Genomic DNA, 26,478 nt, shown 5'->3' with positions numbered 1-26,478 from the left:
AAGCAATTAGCCTGAGTAATTTAACAGATATAAAGCAAAAAAAAAAAAAAAAAAAGTCATGCAATGAAGGAAGATGCAGTTCCCAATTCCTTGTTCGCACAGATGAAACAAATGCTAGTAAGAATCCTGACTTTTATATACTGCCGCACTACTACCGGATGTCAAAAATATTGAGAACGAATATTTTTAGACTTATTTACCATTAAAAATCAGATCAAAATTGGAGCAGAGGGACTCGAGATACCTCACATTTTTTGAACTCTCAAGCCGCCATTTTTAAATGCACGCTATTTTGAAATGATACCATTATGAAAGTGACACCAAAGTATTCTGATATCCTGACACATCTAGAAATTACGTTAAAAGTAGTCCCTTGCCTTCTTCACGTAGGAGCATACGGAATACTCGTATGGTCCCTGACTAAAACTAATTCGCAATACTTGCTTCGATCAGTTTGCTCCCTCAGTGTGCCACCAGCCTTACGGAACAAAAGAGGAACAAAGAACTATATTACTGAGATCTTGGAATTCCACTACCACTGAGCCGTAGTGTCCCAATAGCAAACACAAATATCTTGTCATAAACAGAGTATCTCAAACTGTGATCGCGGGCCACAATTTGGTCCTAAAGATTTGCCCTTCTAGTCCTTAGATTGAACCTTAGACTAGAAAAGATGAAATTTAGGTAAACTGTGTGTCACACACTATAGTTGGGAACCTTAAATATGTACAGACTATACAAATGATAAAATACAATTTAATAAGAAAATATTAAATTATCTTGATAGTCTTTACGCATTTAAAAAATAATATGCGTTTCCTTCTATTAGTACAAATATAAATTTCATGGTATTTTAACTAATACTATTATAAAAATATAACTAGTTTATACTGGTATTACCATATGATCAAAACACTTTTAAAAAAAGTTTTGAAGGAGACATAGGTACGGTAATAAATAGAATATTCTGACTATAAAAGTGACCCCACTTGAATCAACGTTTGAGAAACACTCCCACAAAGGATCTCAGATTACGATATCCACAAAAAAGTAGTTGATTTTTCTTTAAAACCATGATTATAAAAGGGAAAACTGACAATTTGTTACACTATCCTGGAACGTAAAACAACATTGCTTAAGAGATATGTAATACTGGTTGCAAGGCAGGGGGTACAGTAAGAATTCCACGTAATAAACAATAAAAACCTCAGTGCATCACGCTAATTCTCAATCATGTTAATGAATATCACTACATACGCTATCACTTGTCTATATGATCCTAATAGATGTCGCTACATGCGGAATTACTCTGTATAACGTAGCCCTTGAATAATTATATAAAAAGTATGATATGAGTTTGGGGTGGTTGCTGTGGAAATTTTAACCCGCAGCATACAGTGAGAACAAAACTTGTACGCAACAACCTGTATATATATTGACCATTTCCACAACAAGATTGAGAAAAGGTTGTTACATGCTAACATAATAATAACAGAACCTTTGTCCTACTCTGCTAGCACGAGTGAGTAGACTGAAATATTCCTTGGAAGCTGTTTTACTGTTACCGGTCTCTCACTTCCGACATTATTTTACGTTCTATTTGACGAAATAAAAATAATTAGCCTCAACCCTCTTATGCCTTCAAGGATTCTCATCAACTGCTGGTATTACCTGTTCAGCGCTGTACTACAAAACACATGGATAAAAACGGCTGCTAATAAAGAAGGTCTGTCAGCTTCATACAACAGATGAGTAGAGTGTCCATGGCCTCAGCAAACTTGCAATGACATTACAATCCTTTGCGGCCTTGAATTACAACGGTGTTGCCTAAGCCAGTCAGCGATGTGCATATTCTGCCTCATAAAATATTTACTTTACAGCCAGAGACTAATCTGAGGAAAATCATAAGCAAAGTCAATAACGAGAAAAAAAAAAGTGGGAAAGCAAATGAAGTCTCAAAGTAGCAGCTTAACAACACTCAATACAATATTGAATAATATTTAGTATACAGGGAGTTAAGCAAGGGTAATCAACAAATATTTTAGACTGAATTCTTCTCACAGTAAGATTTTATTGATTGCGTTTTTCAACGCGTAGCTGGGTGTTCTACAGGGTGACCAAAATGTTGCGTACATCAAACGAAAGAGGTAAATTTTGCAGGTTTAAAGTAGTGATGTGAGCCGGGTAAATACTCACTGGGTAGGTCACGAGCGTCTCTGGCGGGGGGACGAGGGGGACACGCCCCCCAATATTTTGAAGTACAAACTACTCAATATTTTATTATAAATTTATTATTTACTATCGATAGAATAACATATAAATAATAATAATTTTATTTGGAATATAATATTCAGGCTGTGGAACGATTATAACAGAGTTCTTGATATACCTCAGGGAATCCGTGAAGATAAGCAGAAGATAAAAATGGAATCGAAGATAATAAACAGCTTGGACTAGGAAGTGCCATTTAAATCAATGTCTTTGATGCCCCCCCCCCCAAATTTTACATGCCAGAGTCGCCAGTGGGGTAGGTATATATAAAACAGGTATTTATCAACAGAAACCATCAAGCATCGCTGTTACAATACCGGTGGGTACAAAATTTTCGGTATAGAATTGTAAAGTGTAAATTCTATTGCTATTATTACAATTACAAATATCAATATCCAAAAGTATCTGACGTTCTTTCTTCACTTAGATATATTCATCTCATGTAAGTAAATAGAAACAAATGAAAAAGAAAAATGGAGGCCTTCAAAGTAAAACGTAGACAAATTCACCAGTGCTCACAAGATGCTGTCTACAATACACTGAGCAGCGTAACTCGGTGGGTCAGAATGAGTCATGGTAGGTGGTGGGTCACAGTGAGTCACGTCCTGTTGACTTAAGACCCACTGATTCACTCCATCTCTGCAAACAGCAGCGTTATTTTAGACTTTGCTTGTAGGAGAAACAATATACTCAGCCTCACACAAGAGTATCACATTTTTTTTATTAGTATATTATTATATCTGATTAAAATATGAGTATTTCTAAAGCTCAGGGAGAGCAATTGCCCCCTGCCCTACACAAATGACGCTTCTGATATCAAACTGTGTATGTAAATGTTCGTAAACCAAATATTGGTTTGGTTCCCTGTTGATACCCTAGCGAGTAGTTAGTTGGACGCAGTTAAGAGCACACTTAGAAACGAATTAAAAGAAAATGAAATGAAATGAAATCTCTTGAGTTTTACGTCCCACAATATGCCGGCTAAACTAACGGAGACGGTGATGATGAGAAATAACTGGAATGGTGGAATGAATACAGTGGGAGGAAACGGAAGAACCCCGAGAAAACCTACGAACACGGTGTTTGTCCACCACAAAGCCCACTTGGGATCGAACCAAAGACCCCATACACCAGAGGTGAAAGCTCTACCACTGAGCCACCGTGCCCCACAAGAATTAAAAGAGTAGAGGGGATCGTTTCATTCCGCTAGGGGTAATAGAGGGAATGTACAGTAAGGTTAGTGGAAAAGCAGGTGATAGTGAATATTGGTAACCACCAATCAATACTGCTTTACTTAATATGTATCAAATAAATTTTGGTAATTAGCAATCAATACTGCTTCATTTAATATGTATCACATTCAATCATAAATTGCTACTAGCTAAACCTCCGCCCTCTACACAGCGCATCATTCATATGTGAGCATGAATCTCCTTGTCATTCCTTACAACATCTGTACATGTCACTTTACAGACACCAGTGAAATACGTCTTGATAAAAATCGGCAATGAGTACCATAAACGGGAGATTTTCTTTCGATTATTTCTTGAACATCTCGCACCGTTTGCAAGATTTGAGCCTACTTCCGGTTGGAATTTCTAATTCATGTATAAACAATGTTTTCTTTCTTCTTGCATGCAGTATGTAATAAGCAAATACACTACACACACAATTAATTATAATGTCAGTGATATATAGTGTTCATTGGGCAAAATGCTTCAAGCAATAAAGGTTCATGTTTGACTGGAGAAATGGTTATCCTTCGTTTTTCATTATCATTTGAGCATGAAACACACGCCTGAGATATATACTACTCCTGTATACAATTATATGGTGTTCGAATGTATAACTCATAGGATATGTTTTTTTTTTTTTTTTAAATTTCAACACTTCCAGTATACTTCTAAAATTGTAATAAACAACGGCCATGTATTTTAAATGTTCAATTAGAACTGGATAACCTACACAAAATTTGGAATCAGACAGTGAAAATGGCACGTTTCTAGCATTTGTGGTTTTCGAGCATTTGCAGTTTTCGAGAGAACTCATTGTCGAAAGGTTGGAGACAAACATATAAACTTTTCTTTGGAGACAAACATATACACCTAGCATTTTAATATACAGACAGATAGATTTTCGTCGACAATTACTGCTCCTAATTGAGGTGATTCAAATAAGCAAGGAAGAAACTCAACCGAAACCAAAATACCCATTTGAGTAAATAATCAGGTATTTGTTTCAATAGATGAATACCCAACTATTTTACGTCACTAGTTTAAAGTAGTTGTGGGCACGAAAGCCGGTTTTATTTTTTGCAATCGAAACGGGTTTTTGAAACTTTCAAAAGAACGGTTCGGTCTTTTATCAAACTGATTTCAATTTCAAACCCAGTTCGATTTCCTAATAAACTTTTTGGTTCCTCATTAACATGTTTGGAAATGAGTACTACAAGAACGAAAAAGGATACCGGCTTCAGCAAAATTACAGTAGTTTCGGCAAATACCCAAAACTATTTTCGAGAAAACAGAAATGCCAGTTCCTTTTTAGAAACCAGTTATGCCCATCCCTAGTTTGAAGCACAAACTACAAGACATACAATATGTTTTAATATTGTCTATTGTTCTCGTTGTCTCTATATTGGAACCACGCTTCGTCAATGAAGGAAACCTAATTAAGCTCTTCAATTCAAAGGACAGCAATCAGTAAACGCTAAGCGTTTTTCTTTATCCAGGCACCTTCAGTTTCTGCACACAAAGAACATGATATGCACGAATGCATATAATCCTTATCGCTTTATGAGCACTTCCGTATATTTCTGATTGTACTGATAAACTTCGCAGGTTTTTTGAAAGCGAACGCTGTATCATTTCCTTAACTTCTGCCAGTTTAGGCTCAATAAATTGATCGATCTACCTGATCTCTTCCTGGCCGCAACCAAACTGCATCCTGAAAACGGACTAAGAGCACTGCCACATGCGGATATTTCTACCTAAACTCATCTTTAACACACGTGAGATAAACTGGTGAAATAATGTTGAATTCAAAAATTTGTCGCCCTTAGAAAAGACAACACAATCTTAGCTCTACTTAAGATGTCATAAGGTATTCTAAAATATTTCCGAACTCACTTAAAATCTGTACAGTGGATCAAGAAGCTTAGAAAAAATTGGAACACGAAAAGTTGACTGTGTACCATTTATCCAGACTCAGAATACGATAGCTTATATATTTGTACGAGTCGTATGTTCGTAAAAACTGATCCATTTTGTATGATATACCATTTATCTAGACTCAGAATACGATAGCTTATATATTTGTACGAGTCGTATGTTCGTAAAAACTGATCCATTTTGTATGAAAGATGTCACAATCTCATTGCTTGGTCTCTCTTCAAAAACTTACAAACCAATTGCCTAGGGACGTACTCACCTCAGACTACATACGTAAAAGATAAACATTTCCCCAGATTAGTATACACGGTTTCCGATGGGAGCTTATCTAATTTGGGTCCCGCGTTAAATTGTGCGTCTAGTATAGCCTGGATGCAAATGAGACGATGAACTTCAATTAACAAAACAACCAGAATACACGGACAATTAATTGACTGAGCCTGTGTTCCCTGGACACTCATTCGCGTGTTATCGACAGAGGAGCACTTTTTGTCTTGTCTGTTATGATAACAAGTAAATGATTAAAACGGGTAGACTTTAACAATCTTACCTTTACACTGAGAGACAAGCGGCTCTCCAATGTAGGCACGAAGTCCCGTCCCTCCCCAATAATTACGAAAAATATTGATTAAAAATAATTATGGATATTTATTCCTCTTCAGGAATGAGAAACGATCGAACAAAACCTTTGTTTTACTATAGATTTTGCCACCGTGATTAATGTCCAAGAGAGATTTGGCAATAGAGTAAATCACGATGATTTGATGTTATCCTCTGCACAAGTATGAAGGCTTGACACTCGCATTAGCCTGTCTCACAGAGCAGCCCTTCAAATGCCTTACATTACGTCCCTTTCTACCTACCCTCTTGCGGCGGGCGGAAGGGTCAAGTCTCTTGGTTCCGTGCTGCTTTTGCGCGCTTCACACATTGATGGTGGGAGGGAATACCCCGAGAAAAGAAAGACTCATATTGTTTCAAAGGCGAAAGGACTAAGCAGAGCACTTTCGAAGTATTCTTTGCAACGTTTATATATTAATACAAATTACTATAAGGAAAAAATAATATATTTTCTTAATGCAATTTACAATTTCGGAATTTAGTACGACTAGATATATGATAACGTTTTCTTCGCAAGCACTTAAGAACGAACAAAATATTCTTGGACTGCATTTTAGATAAATATATTTTCAAATAAATCATTATAAAAACCAGTAAGTAGAGACAAATCAATACTAGGGCAGAGTACTATCAAGGCATGTATAGTAGGTTAATGTGGGCAATACTCAACAGGGGCTGAGTAAATTTGGTTCCCGCTAAATTCCCAAGACGTCATGCTAATTTTGGAACTTCCCTGTGAATATATGTTTAGCAAGTCTTCTGTATGGAATTCGCGGAAGAAGCAGGGATGATTCTGATTCTACATTCAACAGTAGGTATCCCTTGGTGTTGACAATGAATGGTAGAATGAAATAATATATGATAGTGCTCTGAAGCTGTCAGTACTCAGAGATACAACCACAGACAATTTATATTTTACACTATGAACCTGGGTTATATTCGGATCAAAATTAAGAACGAGTGTAAATTTGAGCTAAAAAAAAAAAAAAAAAAACTACGTCACGGGGCTATTAACAACACAGAGAGGGGCAAATCATAAACGTCGTGATGGTAGTAACAAGTGGGGGGTTTCTGTAGAAAGGGAAAAAACCATTACCATGTTGCCACCTGTAGCATCTTTAGAAGTACTTGTCAACCGAAGTGGAGGACGAACAACGAAAGCCTCAGCGGAGTACGACGAGGTAGCAGGGAAACAAATGTTCCCCAAATGTCAATTCGTTTATTTTGATCAAAAAACAGTAGTAACAGAGTCGATTTATGTTTCGACTTCCGGTTCCGGAATCTAAATAAACGTTTTAATTCGACGAATCTGCATACACATAAAGGAAGTTTGCTTGTAAAACTAGGACATTACCACAAGTCTGAAATGAATTCTTAAAATTATTCTCGGAGGAAACAATGTTTATCCAGAGAAATACTAAAATGCTCAAATAAAATGAGTAACATTCCCGCTTTGTAAACGGAATAAAGCCTCTACCAAATCATCCAAATCATGTGGAAGAAATTGCAAGTAAGGTCTTGCAAAGTCTATTACGAACTCATTCATTTAAGGAGCAGCTTGGCTCAAACGAAATTCGAGTGAGCAGTAATTTATTAATTGAGCCGCATCACGAAACAAAAAGATTCTTTAGAGAAAAGTAGTTTCGTGATGAAGAGGATACTTCTTCAACCAAATGATGAGGAGAACAGTCTGTAGCGGAAGTCGACAAATGGAATTATGACGCAACTAGACAAAAAAATTAAAAACATGCACTTCAAAGGAACGGACACTGGACACCACTAGTTGTAGATATACTTTCTTGCAAATGAAATACATGAAATCATCTGTCTTCCTGTTACGACATATAGAAATTGTATAGTATGTGGTAGTGCTATTCAGACGGTGTACAGTGCTGGTAATTAAAAGATCTAACAATTTATTTTTTTTCTTTTCCCTTTTTCGCCTTAACCCAGAATCTCCTTTTTCTAGCCAGGGGAATTGAAGGGAAAGATTAATAATGATTACTGTAATACAGACCACTGCTACGTTCTATTACAGAGATATTGTTTGTTGTGAAGTTTAACATCTCTTTTTGGCACTGAGGCTATATAGGACATTAACCTACAGTTTGATGTGGAATCCGAACCGTCGAAATGCCTCAGTGCTCTCTGACAGTAAATCGAGCCCGGGTTTACGCGCGCTAGCTACTAGTTCAGCGGGGAGAGTTTCCATTTAGAAAGAGTATCCTCACACATACACAAAAAAGTAATACTAGGATATTAGTTGGAAATGCGCTGAATCACTGGAAATTTTGGTTTATGTCAAACGAATACGTATAACCCCGTAGTAACAAAATGCATCAACACTTTCCGTGGGAATCAAATGAAGCTAAAGTAACTTATCTTATACAAAAACGGTCATAAGGAGGGGAGCCAAAATGCATTCATTCACGAGTAATAAGGTATAAAATTAATGTACGGGGAAGGGTCAGAAACTAAGTTACAAGGCCAATATTTCTGGAGTTTCGTTCGTTATAGAGGAATGAGGTGTGAGGTAATTTTAATACATGGAGTTAGCAACTGTGCAGAGTTTTAACCAACTATGTAAACAAACTGCTCTCGCGAAGAAATCCGCTGTTATTCGGCGAAACATGTAACCGCGGCTGAAATTCACCGGCAGCTGGTACAGGTTTACGGAGAGACTGTAATGTCTCGTCAGCATATCGCAGAATGGTGTCGAAAGTTTGCGTCTGGTAGAGAAAACGTCACCGACGAGCAGCACAATGGCCGACCTGTTCAAGCAGTTTCGCTGATACGTCATCGATCAACCTCCCTATAGCTCGGACCTCGCACGAAGCAACTTTCACCTGTTCCCGCACTTGAAGGAGCACCTAGGAGGCCGTTACTTCTCTTCATATAAGGAGATGAAACACTTCGTGACAACGTGGCTAAAGACGGAAGAACAGGATTTTTACCAGGAGGGAATCTTCAAACTCATCCCACGATACCACAAGTGCCTCAACCGATATGAAGACTGTCGAAAAGTAAACTAATGTCTATCTGTATTATCTGTTGGCTGTATTGGTTGTATGAAATAATATACATACGTTTCCTGCAGGCTTTGTAAACTTGCTTTCTGATCACACCTCGTACTAGGTACTAGATATATTACTCTGTAGGCAAAAGGGTATACTCCAAAATTTAATTCAATCAACCAATTCGCTTTTGATGTTTCTTCCAGCAACAAGATCTATGAGACGTTGACCTACAGCTTCACGTAGGATACAACCAGTTGACCTCCCCAGGAATCGACCCTAGGCTCCTACAACAAAGGGCGACCACTCTAATCAAGCAATATGGGAGCTTTCAAAAATCTTTAACTACTAAGCCACCATGAGTCAAAATGACCGGTGAAAATAAATATAATTCTGAGTTGCACACCACAAAGCAAATATGTAATAAAATCTTGCCGAAGGTAGAACAAGCTTCACGAAATATCGCAAATATATTACCAGACCCGCGTGAACCTCAGCTCTGTTTAATTAATACCTTAACTCAATCCCCACTAATATCATAAGAAGAATGAAGATGTTCATACTTTGTTGACAGGTGCTATACGGCAGTGTAGTACTGTAACGCCTTCTTTGTCATCACAGCAGTAGTATGTAGTGAAAAAATTCCATACAAGTCATGCACAATCGTCAAAGAATTTGAAATCATTCCGAGGTGGTGTATGGTCAGTGACAGAAGTTCTTTCCGTTTGATGAAAAAACATCAGATTCGAACAACAATTTGAGTATAGTTTTCAGTAAATGAAATATTTCAGTTTTACGTCCCACGATTATGCCGGCTGGGCTAAAGGAGACTGCGATGTTGAGAAATGAATGGAATGATGGAACAAAGTGGGAGGAAACGGGAGAATCCCAAGAAAAACCACGCACACGGTGTTTGTCCACCACAAAGTTTACGTGGCGCGAACTGGGATAGAAATAGGGATCCCATGCACCAGAGGTATGATTCACTCCAGCGTTGAAACTCGGTGAAACTCTACGTTCCACCCGTTATTCTCAAAATAAATTTTACCAAACGAAAAGAACTTATGTCGCTAACTGTGCATAGATTCGTATTTGCTCCACATATTCAACAACAACAAAAATAATAAGCAATATGTATCACATTAAAAAAAAAAACTATCCAGTAATCAAAAGCAGTATGAAACAAAAGTAATCAATCAGTTCACTGAAGTTTCAACATACAATTTAGTAAGGAATCCAAATTATACACGTGTACGTTTCTTTCTGTACGTGTGGTCTAGGGTTTGACACCAGTGAGGGTGCTCGTCCCATACAGCATTGATGCTGCAATGGGCCGCTGAAGGTGCAATCAACCGAATCACAAGAGCTGTTATGTAGCATCAAATCCGGTTTCGTGGTTGTTTGTTGTTAAGTTTGGCGTTCCTTTTCGCACCGAGTAGTACTGTTGCCCACACCACAAGTTGGGACAGAACTTTTGTCACAATATATGAAACAGAGATCTTCCAACAAGAATTTTAGGAATTATCCCCTCCCCCCGAAAAAAATCAAAAGAATGCGATCTTGGTCAATATTCTAATTAGTTTCTGGATCAGGGGCTACACATTTTTTTAACGGCCTGTATTTTTTTTTTTTTTTAACGGAATAAGCACGTCATACTGAATAAAGTGATAGTTTGGGTTTGGCTATACTATATGAACTTCTTCAGATATAAAGGTCTATAAGAATATTTTTTGATTAAAATATATTGGATTTTTTGAATCAGGGGCCACAAAATTTTTGAACGGCCCCCAAATCTAGTTCTCGTTTTTTTTTTTTTTTTATGAAATAAGCACATCATACTGAGTTAAGTGATAGTTTGGGTTTGGCTACACTATATGTAGTTCTCCAGATATAAGGCCTAGAAGAAAATTTATGACTGAACTATATGGGATCTTTTGATTCAATAAAACAAAAACAGAGCGCGCACGAGAGAGAGAGAAAGAGCGAGACTGACTTTTTGAGACGAGAACGAACTTTCACAATGTATTTTCGATACGAGACAGTTCCAAATCTACTCTCGTGGACATTACCGAATAGGACCCAGACAAATGTGAGCTTCTGTAGAAGAATATCGTATTATTAGAGATCCCCGTTTGTTCGTACTATTCCCGTATAACTACAGTTATCCTCTATTTGCAATAGACATTTTATAGCTAATTTGTACGCATACAAATATGCCTTTTTCACTTTTCTTTTTTAAAGAAGAAATATTAAATATAAAAACAAGATTGAAATGTTAACATTTATTTAAAATGAGTCTGAGAGCTCCATGTGGCTAAGCGGTTACCGTACGCACGTTGGCGAGGGAGATCCGGGTTCAATTCCCGGAGGGAGTTCATGTGATTCGGATGCTACGTTAAACTGTAAGTGAATGTTTCATATAGCCTTCCTGCTGAACGGAACGCTGAACCGAAAATCAAATAAAATCAAAATAAGTTTAATAAAGTATTGGCTGTCTACTACAATTTGCTTGCATTTATTGAAATGAAATCGTTGTTTTAGGTCCCACGATTATGCCAGTTAAGCTAAAGGAGACGTGATGATGAGAAATGAATGAAAATGGTGGAATGAATGGAAATCCCGAGAAAAACCCATGCACACGGTGTTTGTTCACCACAAAGTTCACTTGGCGCAAGCTGGGATCGAACCAGGACCCCATGTACCAGAGGTGAACGCTCTACCACTGAGCCCCGCGGCTCCCGCTTGCATTTACTGTCCACCTTTTTCTTGTCTACACAGAAAACATGATAGCACAAGATTATTTTCCCCTGCAGCCAGGAAATACTCCCGTAATGTTAACGAGCAACCTGACAAAGTGAGACTATAAAATTCTAGAATACTTAACAGGAAATCCACGTCCGATTCGAACAGGAACGTTTCACTTTTTTTTTAACATAAAAAAGAAAAGTACAAAACGCCTTTGACACCATAAAAGAAAAGAAGAACATCAATATTCTTTAATATGTGCATAACTAATGCACGTCAATCACACTTGAATAGACTTATTAACAACGGTTTCTAAAACAAACTTTCCATCAATCACCTAAATAGGAAAAATACACAATGAACCTACAAAACTAAACGCATTATTTAGTAAATAATTAATGCTGTCTAAGACGACTCACGTCAAGTTTGATAAGCGAAGAGAGTAAGTCAATACTAAGATAAAGTTTAACCATCTCATTCTTTACAACTAAACGAATTAAACGAAAAAAAAAAAAAGTACTTACTTCGTAAAAGGTTTCTAAGATTTATTCGCAGGCACTTTCTCCTATTTTCATCGTTTTTTTTTTTTTTTTTTTTTTTCAGAAGGAAATTTTCCTTTTGTTTTTCCTATTCCACAGAAATAGAATAAGGATTTTTTATATCATAATTTATTTCAGCACTTTCAAGTACTCCCTCTCCACATAGGCCTACTACGAAAACGCTGATCTCCTTCGTAGTTTGACTGATTTGTGTTTACTGGTGCTGATAAAATTCGAAATATTCATTATTCAAAATTCATAACTCAAATACTTGTTCGGGGAAGGGGGCACGGGAGCGCTTACCTCTGGTTCGTAGGGTCCTTAGTTCGATTCCCGGCCAAGTATTGTATCCGTGGGTTTTTCCGGGATACCTAACAAAGCTGGAGATACTGGAGAGATACGACTCCTCAATGGACATACCTTCAAAGATTCGAGAAGGGAAAACAACCACTTATGGTGCGGAATTTGGGTACTGCTAGCTTTCAAACGAAGTTATCCTTATCGCGGAATATTAGAAACATCTTTTTTAAAATATAACACGCATTGTTCTCAAATATGTACAGTCCGCAGAAAAAAAAAACCTGCAACATGAGCATGTAAGTTTATTGTGAAACTACGCCTAACAGCCAAGGAATAACACGTCTAAGTGGCACAAATCACGCCAGGGGCAACTTCGGCATCCTTCCTTGCACACTTATTTTGGAGCAAAAGACTCCGACGTTTCACAATAAACTTACATGCTCATGTTGCAGGTTTTTAGCTGCGGACTGTACAATGAAGCTAAAGATTCCTTTACAATGTTTCATCAAGATGGTGTCTCTCCTCATTACAGCTTTGTATACTGTAAAGATTGGAAGTCCAGTTCTTTGACGCATGGATCGGTCCCCGTGGCTGCATAACTGGTCACTGCTATCTACAGACCTGTCGCCAATTCTTTTCTACTTTGGGTTAATTTAATGGCGGTAGTCTATTCAGTTAAGATTCAGAATAGCCAACATCTGAAGAAATAAACTGTGCAACAATTATACTGAACGTTCTGTCACAGGTTGTAGAGAACTGGAAACTTGCTTATACATACATTTAAGGTGAAAGTGCATTCACTGGGTAACTTCTGACCCACCCTACAGAACTGGTACTCAATACACATAATAATAATAATAATAATAATAATAATAATAATAATAATAATAATAATAATAATAATAATAATTGTTCAAGAAGTACTTTGTTAAATGCTTGCTGTAGGCGATAGCAGGTGTATATTGGCTGGTTGACATTTAACATTTTTTTTTTTTCAGCATAGAAGCTGCATGACACGGGATCTATTGTTTGAAGTGGAACCTGAATCACTACTAGGGTCTAGATCTGTCCTTTATAATCTTGGTATTGCATAACATGAAACAAAAACTAACAAAATGTGAAATCGAGCATGGGACCACACGCACAGAAAACAAGCTCTTTTTCACTTGGTCAAGAAGAAGTACAGTTTTCGATAAATACAAGATTAAAATAAGTGCATGTGAAGTAGCTATTATAACTCGTATTACACACGTAGTTTTTGAATGTTTGTTGTCTTCGTTGAAAGCTTCATGGTGTATGAGAAATCCGTATTCTACCTGCCACCTCTCTTCCACGTGTCAGCATTTCGTAATTACGATTTTACCATTGATATCGGAATCTTGAATGCAACGTCAGCAAATGATCTTCAGGGTCAGAGAGAATATTTGCATACAAAAAGAACTTCTGTCCACACAGTAGCTGTACAATTCGATTATTTATGAGCTAATAATAAACTAAATTCTCTGTTGCAACAATCTACAATGAAGACTGCGGTTGGCCAAATGGGTCCTAATTACTTTATCAACTTATTGAATGTAAAGGAATCACCTGAATCATTTTCATTATCATTTCTATGATGAATTAACCTTTTTACATAGTAAGGCATTGAGTAAAATGGGCGACATTTTTCATTTACAAAGAACGCAAATTGTTGGTGTCCATTTATGTGATATTGGCTTGGCAAAAGAGCCAAATGTGTTGAGTGTGTCGTAAGGCAAGCAGATGACGACCCACAAAACTCACGGCAAAACCACAGCGGTGAAGAGGAATAGTGGTCGAAAGACAATCTTCAGTGACATCCCGGCGAACATTAAAAGCAATTCGAAAAAAAAAATCAGTTTGTTATCAACGACATACACTTGTAGTTACCTTTTATTATGCACATTACAAGGACATTACATTACTTTTCAACATATCCACCAATCAAACTGAGGCTTGTCATAACATTGTACAAGATTACATATCCCTTCTGCAAAACACTCTCCCGCCCAGGAGTGAAGCCACCCGCTAACAGCACTGTAAAGTACATTGTCATTCTCGAAGCGGTGCGATGTACGCCACTGTTCCATGTGCCTGAAGGGTGGTAATCGCTCGGGACCAAATCTTGGCTATAGGGAGGATAATCAAAAACATCCCAGTGGAAATGCTTCAAACGTTTTTGAGTACATCCAGCGGTGAGCGGGCGAGCATTATCGTGAACCAACACCGCACCGGAAGTAAGCATGCACTGACGCTTATTCTGGATAGCTCGTCTGAGCTGTAACGTTTCACCTCTTAAAAATTACCTTGTCCCAGTCTCCCCGTCGGTATTCTGACTAAGGATCTGGCATTCAGCGTATTTAATCTATGGTGTGCGTTTAATATCTTGGAGGAAGATGCTACATGGAAATATAAGGCGAGGTGGACGAGAAAAGGCATAAATATGAATATATCTAGAGACACTGCGAACATTGCCGACCTCACGCAATTCCCGACGAAGTGCGACCGACTATGACCGAACGTGTGCCTTACTGAGAGTAGCGAGCCTGGGTACTTAGACAACTCAGACAATTAGATTAGTGAACAAGAGCCTCATTGAACATAGCAACTCTAAACCTGAGATTTATGAGTTCAAGCCCTGATTAGAAAATGGTCGTCTCTGTGACACACATCAGTGAATATTATTGGAAAATTGATCACGAAGCTAAATCTGGCAATGGCAACATCGAACCAGTACAACTGTCGTCTCCGCGACCACCAAACTTGATTCCTACCACTATTATAATAAAATACAAAGTGTAAATGGAAGAATACCAGAATTTTAATTTGTTTTAATGTTTCTTCGATTAAGTATACGATCTTCATTCATAACCAGAATCGAAGAGAAAATATGAGAGCATGCGCACACTTCCCTTGTCATTCAGTTTGACAACAGTATTGAAATGTTATAACTTCCATTAATCCAGACATGATGGTGGTAAGAACTCGCCTATCAGTTGGACCGTGTTCCGCGTGATAAAACGTACTCATACTACAAACTTGTAAGGAAAACAGTACGTATGTATGATTCAATCAGAAATATTACACAACTTTAAAAAAAAAAACATGTTTTTTTACGCACATCCTGTACAGCTGGTCTTCTATACTCCATGATTTTACGTGTTTATACCTATATTTTATATCAAGGTCAGCTAGTATTATAATTAAAAAGCTTGATAGTTTACAATTACTTAAACAATGGCCGAATAGCGATTAGATACAATAAATAAGCATGTATTCAGTAAACTGCTAACTTCTTCAATACTTTCATTTCTATCTGCTACATCAATTATAAACGCTCTTCACAATGACTCTGCTATTCAGTACGTGCAGGAACTACCATGGCAGAGACTGCGAACACATCACTATACGATCATAAAATCACTGAGAATGTACATAACCTAATACACTTCACAGAATGTGATAATAATACGATGTCTTCTTACCTTATTTGTTAACAAGAATTCTCTCTCCTGCTAAATGCAAGGTATTTTGCGAGTGAAACGAGAGAGAGAGACCATTTTCAGTGAAGTAAAGGATTTCCCCCACAATTCAAATGACCCGATGCGGAGGAGTTGAGAGTCAAAAGATGGCATCCACATTTTCCTTTACTTGCTTTTCCTTTTCCACGCCCAAATTCGTAAAGTACGATCCCGTGATAATCAGCAAGCATAACTGTATACTAGGGCTGGCCAAAATTTTTCGGAATCGGAAATTTCACTTTCCGGATTTCAGAAAAATTCCGGATTTTTTAAATTTTACTTTTAGGATTCCGGAAAGTAAAAATTCCGGAATTGGCCATCCCTACCATATACACATGCTTACACCGGTATTCAAATACAGGCATAAAAATGTGTAGCCTAGCTCTACGTTATATGAATAAGCCCATTAGACAAGAAACGAATGATCCATGAAAGGGAATGATTCTGAAATACTTGGTTGAATAAGGATGTTGGATGAAACAGGAGTTTCACCATTGAGCTCAGCGACCCCGAAAACTATGGATTTGACATTAATATCGGTCATTTTGAATTAATTCTAGAACATTCAGGAATATTCGACCAATAATGATTTGTGTAGAAAGAAAAGCAATATGGAAATTGAACATAAAGAAATGCACGCATTGTCGTTAAAATTTAACCCATTTTTTAGCACAGTAACGCCGTTGCTAGGGCGTTTTCTCCCTCTAGAACCCCTGCTGATCCAAACCAAAACCTTCATGGGATGGGAGATACAGGGCTATAATACCATATAACTCCCATGGGGCTCTCGGTTTTGGTTTCAGAGCCTTTGTGACAAACCACATTTTTATATTATATATATAGGGTATACCACGGGGATCCAATGGGTCTAGACTTCCTTTAAAAAAAAAAAAAAACTTCCTAACATACATTTGTATTAATAAAATATATCTGTTTAACTGGAAAATAGTTGGTGAAGCATGAAAATTTGATCTTACATTTCATCTGTACTCTTCCTATTGGGCGATTCTCTGGCAAGTGGTCCATTGTCAGTAAATTTTCAAAATTAATTTGAAACCATGATGTTTATGTTTTTCTATTACGAAAGAGTGTAATTATATACTGAGATATTTAAAATCTTTTTGTAAAATATATTTACTAAGTTTTGACCATATAAACTTTATCTGTTCTACACAATGCTCAATGCTGTTCACATATCCCAATTTTCAAATAATTTTCAAACTAAATTCTAAATCTGTAATTATATGAACAATAGCAAAAAATATGAAGTGGACCTTTGGCAAAAATTTGACAATTTTGTTTTAATTAATGTTTTATTCTGGTAGGCAAAAATCGTAGTTTTCTCATGTCATGTTTTGCTGTCCCGTGCGTCACGGAAAACATGTATTTTTCGTGTTTCCTTTGTAATTATAGAAGATAAAGTATTGAAACTTTTGCTCCAAAGTAGAATTATTATTAGCTTGTTAGTGGTACTTATTAAATTTGTTTATCCTCCTCCTTATTTATTTCATGAGGTATAGAAATGTTGTCCCGTGCGTAACGTTACGCACGGGACATTTACAGATTTATGCAAGGAAGTGAATAAAATTAAGTTATTAAGATTTCAATACCTGTTTATTGTTATTGAGGTTAAACAATGAACAATAAACTCTTATATTAACTCAGAGAAACATGAATTTGCTGAGAGAAACTAAACCAAACATAACTAACAAAAACGTCTACGTTAAGTTACATAGAAACATTTACCACGAGGCTTAAAAACAAATTATCATGATAAATCATTTTTTCTTTTTATTAGAAAGGTAGGTATCTAAGTTGGTTTGACAGTCTTGTAGGGGGCAAATGGATTCGCTTCAAAACTCTTTAGTTCTTTACAAAAACGGGTATTGGTCCTGGAACTTTATAGTATATTCTTTCACCCATTATCAGCAAATTAGGTGCTTGAAGTATATTTAAAACTTGATCGAATGAGACATAAGATCTGTTCTTTTCATCAAAACAAAATATTGTACAACTGTTGTCCATGTATTTCAGATTTGTTACTCTATAGTGTCCCCATCTTCTACGTCACTTTCAGACACACATACATACCGATATTTAATCCTATTTCTGGAAGAACCACAATCAAATTTCACTAGGAGAAGTAAACCTGCTCTAATATTATCCATTCTGAGCTCGACAGTTGGAGGGTTGGAATATCATTATGAACATCGTCTTCAAAATTGTATTCTAATTAATGTCGCTCTCATCACTTGATGAATATATCATTCTGTACACTGCACTCTTTTTGTTTTTGTTGAACCAATTTAACGTGAATAACCTTGTTCTTCACATTTTAGTGTGTTTTCCTCTTCTAAATGGTCAACAACGAAACAATGCGGAATGAGTTTCGCAAAAGGAACGTGAGAGGAAAAGAGTTAATCCTTTAACTTGCCTATAACGCTGCATCCTCACTTTATTTTTCAGTCTCACTTTGTTCCTATGTTTAACTCTATATTTTCTAGTCCTTTCAGCGTCACTCATTGTTTTTGTTGATCGATTCAGTTCATTTCTGACAATATTACTTGGAACAGAGTTACTTGGCTGTGAATCCATATTAGTTACTTAAAAAACTCACACTAAAGCAAATCTTCACTATGAAGTAACAATCAATAATACCAAATAACCAAAAACTAACTGTCTCCGTTCAATTCACTTTCCTGCATTTCATCTGACAATGACAGTGTTCAAATGACTTAACGTATGGTAGGTACCACAGAGGATCGAGCAGCACAACAGTTGAACAACATTATATAGTTTAAACGCCACCAATCAGCACTCAGACAAATACCCCAAAGACATGGTAATAACACTAAGCAAGTTGCCTAGCAAAGTTCGACTTTGATACTTTGGAATGTAATTTAATTAATTTAAATTAAATTATGGATGCAAATTTTTAATGCTTGTTAATATCCAAATGTTAATCTTAAAATATCAATCTCTTTAGTAAGGATATTGCATAATAACAGTCTTAGAACAACCAAAAAATGCATGTTTACTTTTCTGTCCCGTGCGTAACGGTGAGTCGAAAAAGAAAACATAATGTGAAGCTAATTAAATTATATTTTCCAATTTAAAAAATATAATGCACAGTAAGGAGAATGAATGTAGAACATAAGTGATGTCATATAAAATGAAAATGCTACCATAAATCGCAGAGAATATCCAATGAAACTGAGATTGTCAAAAGAGCTTTTTGTCTGAGTCCCGTGCGTAACGCTTAATTTTGGCTTATAACTTTAATTTGCAATTGTTTTGAGAGTTTCATTTTATTTGACTATGCACTAATAATTCCCTCCCTAATTTTGACATACTTTTTATTTTATTTGAAAATACATTTTTGTTTAAAAAAGCAGTTTTTGTGTACAAATGTCCCGTGCGTAACGCTGAGAATCGCCCTATTACTGTATTTAAAAAAATAGCTCTATTTTTTTCTGAAAATATAGGTCGAATTATTTAATTTTACAATTATCGTGTTCTCGGGTGCAGAATAATACCTGTTCAATACTACATACACCTAATGGCTTGTAGTGCTGGACCCCCTCCCAACGAAAATTTATATGAGTGGGCGCCAGGGGCTAGGGCCTACCAGCCGACCTGTAGGACTCATGCTTTTGAAATGGTGTGTGATCGGATTCATCAGTATGAACGGTCGTCAATTTTCCCTCTGACCAAACCTGGCACTGCTTCACTTTGCTTAACTAGTGCTGCTAGAGCGCTGATTAATATTAAATACATCCCTTCAAACATCAGGAAGTAGTGATGTCCACGAGACTTGATTTAAGTCGTGAGTGTCACCTTGAAAAGTATATTTAATTTCCATTGGAATGTCTTGACTCGTTTCGTAAGAAATACGCAGCATAGTGTGTTAAGCTTACACTGTGGATATAGAATATGAACATTAATATAATCTGCAGACATATAATTAGAAAAAGAATTAAGTTGTTCTGATTTGCCCCTGATTTTGTCTGGAAGTGAATTAATTAGAAATCTACACCCTGAGCGACCACGACCTTCGCCACATCATCCCTCGAAAGACTGTCCCTCACAGCAGCAGAGACGCTGGAGATTTAAGAGGCCTGCGAAACACCTGCGGAATCGTTACTGTGCTGCTGATACACAGGCTTACAGCATTTCTCAGTAACAATGATTCGGGAACCTTCGAGTATTTCCGCATATACGTTGTGACGCGTCGGTTGTTCGGCCCAAGATACAAGTCACCGTCCTGACACGTGCTTCCAAACACTTCCAATGCCATGAAGCACCGTTGTTCGCGATACAAATATATGTATATATATTTCCAGTGACATTTTTTGAAATATTTCGAGTTTCTAACCTTGACTCATGCCACATACACAGAAGAAATTATCTTTGTATAACTGCAGTGATTACACTAACTTTGAAACTAAGTTTATTTCTAAAATACAAATATGTGAAATACACTAGATTCGACACACACTACCATTACAATAGTATCGTAACTAATCCGGACGGATCTGAGTAGTGCCATCAATAAACTCCTTTTCGAGCAGGTTTACGACCCCCTGCCAGTAAATCTAAAGTTTCTCTAATCACCAGTAACATATATTATTATTATTATTATTATTATTATTATTATTGATCTAAGCAACATAAAATGGAGAATGTTATTTGCAATTGTTAATGTTAATTATACTGCACAATAAGACTTACAGACCAAAATTTCTTAGTTAAAATCACGTAGAATGTGATATGGTACACTACACAAAGAATATTCAATCTACGTTCACTGTATGTTATTAATCATGTACCGAAATTAGATTTAAATTGATTTGTAGGCCCCCAACTATACATTCGAGGGTCTCCAGAGGTCCGAGAACCACAGTCTAAGAATCGTTGGCCTATACTATGAGGATGGCATTGCATATTGGTCTGTGCATCCGTCAATACAGACCACTACTCACAACTAAAAAGTGCATTTCCGTCGTGTCGAGAGTTCCAGATTTGATCTATGATTGGGAAAATGTATTTCATATCCCACCTGTATGTCATATATATAGCCTCGATGCTAAAAATGGACATTATACTCCAAACAAACTGAAAGTAATATTCGATATAGTATGTTTACAAATTCAAGTTGCATTAGTTCCGCACATCATAATTCAATGCATCTTAAAACGTATGAATTATCTGTGAAAGAAAAGGAAATTTTTAGTTTGGGCTTTTAAAGCTAAAGACAACGGAAGAATACACGAAAGTGACTGTAAACTTATTTGACCGAGTATCGAACTAGAGACCCCTCGCATTAGACTTGAGCACTCTACCACTATTTTAGGAACTGTGTGCCTAAAATATGAATGCAGGATCGTTGTACGGTATACTTTGCCTTGGTTGCTTGATCTGTTTTATATATATATATATATATATATATATATATATATATATATGGATTATTTCATCCGCCTTCGAGGACAAATATTCGGGGTCTAGTCAAGAGTTTTGTCTAAAACATACAAAACATGCCAGTAATTAGAAATGATGTATGAAAATAATCTATCGCTGGTTTGAAATGCTATGTTGGTTGAACTTACAGCACGATTATTGTCCTCTGTTTCTTGAAGAGTAAAGATCGAGAGGGGGAAGAAAGAGGACTGTGTTGCTGTTTTGGTCCTACACAAGTGCAGACACTCTCCGACAACCAACTTTAAGTTAATACAGTAACTGAACATTATACAGAAATTCGTTTGTCGCACCATACAACGATATATTGAAACCAACTCTCGAGGATACGCCTCGCACAGATATTATTAAGGCAGCAAAGGCAAGAAACGCTCGAAATTCGGTCCGTACGCAGAAAATCATGGCCCTGCAAATAAATATGTCGCGATCATCAATGAAAAGGTATCAATGAAGACCTAGAACTGCATGTCTATCGCAGAATGATAGGCCAGCGGTTAAATTAGCGCTTGATGAGAATGCGACACAATATGCTACAACCAGTGCTGTAGCATGTAAACAAGTTCCCCGAGTCCAACGAGGTCATCACTCTGCACCATTGATAGTTTGGCTGGGTGTGTCGTATCTGGGTCCCACTGACGTCTATTTTTTGGCAAAAAGGTGTGAAAACAAGTCCACCTGAAGAACATTCTTGACTGGTGGTGAAACAAATTGGCACGACTATGTTCGAAAATGTCTTGGGTGTTCCAATAGGACTCAACACCAGCTCACAAGGCGAAGACGGCGCAGGAGTGGTTTCGTCGCAACAACACTGTGTTCATCACCACCGAAGAGTGGTCCTCGTCCAGTCCAGACTTAAATCATCCTGACAAGATCTGGTCCTATTTGAAGGAAAAGATAAGTGCTCATTCTCACATAACTGTGGACTGCTTGAAATTTGCTATAGTGTAAAAAGTCGTTGATATAGACATGAATATGGTGCGTGTTGTCATTGATGACTCGTTGCGTCGTTTATGAGCCTTTGTCCAGGAAGAGAGACAACATTTTGAAACTGCTATACTAACTGATTTGTTACGTACTCTTGTATTCTTTCTCTCCATACTTTATTTTTATGGTCAGCTAACCATCAGACAAAACTTTTGATCAGACTATGAATAAAGTCCTATAAGGTTAGCTGACCATAAAAATAAAGTATGGAGAGAAAGAAATGTGTAATGCAATGTATACAAGAGTATGTAACAAATCAGTTAGTATAGCAGTTTCAAAATGTTGTCTCTCTTCCTGGACAAAGGCTCATAAACGACGCAACGAGTTATCAATGGCAGCACGCGCCATATTCATATCTATCAACGACTTTTTTTCACTATAGCAGACTTCAAGCGGTCCACAGTTATATATACAGTGGCCCAAAAGTAGGTAGATAGACCAACACCGATCAAATATGATATTTTAATTTACTAAGATAATGCATTTATTTGCTTCGGTCTGTTCGAAGATTTAGGTATAAGTGAAAAGGTATTAAGAACAAACAATAAAGAAATTACGTTAATACGTGTGTGGGTAATGAGTAAATGATATAAAATGAAATGAGACGATCAGTACGGGACTATATACCTACTTTTGGGCCACCTTGTATATAATGGGGCGGAATTGGTACAAATTTTCAAGTACCGATACTGTCATCTAATTTCCCAAATCATCTCATTTGTCTAATCTGAAACGATGGTATGGTCTATAATACTGAATCCATAATTTGCTTATTTTGCAAATACAGTTGTATACAGGAACTTTCCACATACCAGTACTTTATACTCCTTCATGAAAAATATTTTCATACCGGTACTGGTAAACTGGATAATCTGATGAAAGAATAGGCATACTATCAAGGTCTATTACGAGACGAATAACACTGTGATGGTGTTCCCCCTTTAAAAGACTGCAATAGCTGATAAATTATCGAGTTCGAGCAATTGTAGTCTTATCGGTTATTAGATCAAAGGCAAATACTAATTAATCCTTCAATGAGACTACAGGAAATGAATATGACTCATTTCCATGTAAGTTTCATTATCACCTCCATCCGCCCCCAAGTCCAATAACATCGCTGCTAAGCATTTGGATCACTTCCGCTCACGTTGAGAACAATATTATTCTTCTATTCAACGCATACTTTATATAATACTTGTTTTATAAATTATTTCCCGATTGTAAAAACAATTTTTAATATGTTTAAAAATGTTTCTATTTACAGCACATACACCAGTGAAGTTAAATTGCTGTGCTGCTAGTGATACATCACGAGCCTCGCCGTGTCCATTACATCATTCTGACGTTTCACGGTTCAGCCAATCACAAACGCTCAGGGCGTGGTTTGCAAGTCGTCTGCTACGAGTTGCCAGAATGAATGAGTGAAGGCGAAAACAACTGGACTGGCGGAAGCGACATGGAGAGCAGGCAGGCAGCGAACTGACTTTGCAACCCAATTCCATTTCTTGACGGTAACTCGTTTGTTTCTAGCGCACACAGTATTGCTTTCACAGATTCACACACTATTGATTTTTATTGAGAGCTGTCAAAGAAATCGAAATATTCTTACTACTTATCTTCGAAATTTGTACAGTAACTATCCATCATGTAATTCCTCTGTTACACCACCTTCGAAGTGCAGAAGTACAGTTAATCAAAAAAAAAGTCTCGAGATTTGTGTAATATTCTTGTTGTACGCCCATATATAGTCTGTTTGGATCTTTTATTTTTCGGATTGAACGATCAATCAAATTATGTTTCACCTACATATGTCTAAAACTTACGGTCACGCCGATCCCCATCATCAGATAGTGTGATAGCAGTGGCTCAAACTTCGTTACTTCGAAGACTCATTTCATATGATGTGCATTTTGCCGGGTCTCTAACAATCTATCTATTAAAATGCTACAAAACGAATAAAAACGCCAGAGCTCCAATCTCTAAGTTTTGCTTTCAAACCTTTGATATACGGTTATTTGTGATTTCACGTTTAACATGGACAAATATTTTAAACTTTGTGTACTTTTAAATAAATAATTTAAATAGATTTTTTGATAAAGTTTATATAATAAAATTATTGTTCAAAACCTTTGTATTTTAATAAGCCTTCTACAAAATTAATGCAAATGAATTGTGCTGCCATCTTTGTTCTTTTACACTATACGTATGTGGACGTTTATATGATTGTGGCCAATCCTTTCGTCAATGAGATATCGGAAACTACAGGCTCTAGAAAGACGACGTTTTCACTGATCGACTGCAAATTTTATGTAGATTGTCCAGATCTAATTGAATATTTAAAAAACATGGCCAATATTTCCTATTACATTTTTACGGGCACGCTGCAAGTGTTGAATCCGTCTCCTTTAGCCTAACCGGCATAACCGTGGGACGTTAAACTTAAAGATTTCATTTCATTTCATTTTGCAAGTGTTGAAATTTAAAAAAAAAACTAAAGCATCATATCCTACGCATTATACATTCCAACATTACATAATTATATACGGGGTTTTTATATGTCTCAGGCGTTTGTTTCATGGGCAAATGATAATGAAAAATGAAGGATAACTATATCTCCACTCTAAGTTGAATCTTTATTGTTTGGAGTGTTTTGCTCAATGAACACCATATATCACTGACATTATAATTAATTGTGTGTGTAATGTATTTGCTTATTACATACTGCATGCAAGAAGAAAGAAAACACTGACCATACGCGAATTAAGGCTCAAATTTTGCAAACGGTGCGAGATATTGAAAAAGTAATCGAAAAAAACTCCCCTTTATGGTATCTCTTGCCAATTTTTATCAAGACGTCTTTCACTTGTGTTTGTAAAGTGTCATGTACAGATGTGAGAAATAACAAGGAGATTCATGCTCATATGTGAATGATGCGCTGTGTACAGAACGGAGGTTCAGCTAGTCTATCTATTAAAATGCTAGGTATATGTTGGTCAAGGAAAGTTTGTGTGTTTGTGACCAATTCCTTTCAACAATGAGAACTCGAAAACCACAACCTCTAGAAACGTTTTCGCTGGTCGACTCCAAATGTTCTGTAAATTTGCGTTCTAAATCAAATTTTCAAAACAACAAAAAAAACTGTCTTTATTTTTCTATTTCACATTTTAGGCGTCGTTTCTGATCCTGTTAGTTTAATATTACCACTTGGATGTTAAGGTTTATACCCTTGTGAAAGGCAACCAGTACAGGAGCTACGTATAGCGTGTTGACGGACATGTCAGGCGCATTGCTTTAATCTGAATGACAAAACCTATTGCAAGCTAGCAACTTTGAAGGCTTGTGGACCCACAATGGGTAGTACTCGGATATGGAATTGGAGGGGGACTGCATTTGGTACCATCTATCACTTATCCAAGTTTGCCAAAAACTCACCCCAACATTCTTAGTGTGTAACAATTCACTCCCTTTGATAGTCTTCTTGTATTTTATTTATGTCTGTATCGTATATGAACTTCTCCATATATAGTGAGAAACAAGCGGAGATTCACATTCATATTAGAACGGTGCGCTGTGGAAACGGCGCAGGTTCAGCTAGTTTCTTCTTAAATAGTACTAGAATATTTTCATACATACGATTTATTTCCCACTATACAAAATATTACAATCGTAAGTTTAATGCTTAAATTATGAACACTGCCAAACCTAGCTCTATATATATATACAAACTCAGAACTGTTTAATTTCTATGAATAGATTAAACGTAACAAATAACATCGAAATCACAAACTAAGAACAGTGTATACAAAATATTAAATTTACG

The 26,478-nt window shown here is 36.7% G+C and overlaps 1 protein-coding gene across 8 annotated transcripts in view; it reads right to left on the bottom strand.

Annotated features, from left to right (window-relative positions):
• shep (RNA binding motif single stranded interacting protein alan shepard) overlaps positions 1-26,478 on the bottom strand; it is a 197,889-nt gene that overhangs the window by 107,747 nt on the left and 63,664 nt on the right. The window lies entirely within an intron of this gene.

Source organism: Thermobia domestica, chromosome 15 (genome assembly GCF_964235325.1).
Source record: "Thermobia domestica chromosome 15, izTheDome1.hap1.1, whole genome shotgun sequence".
Taxonomy (NCBI): Eukaryota; Metazoa; Arthropoda; class Insecta; order Zygentoma; family Lepismatidae; genus Thermobia; species Thermobia domestica.
This window is presented reverse-complemented; position numbering and strand designations above follow the sequence as displayed.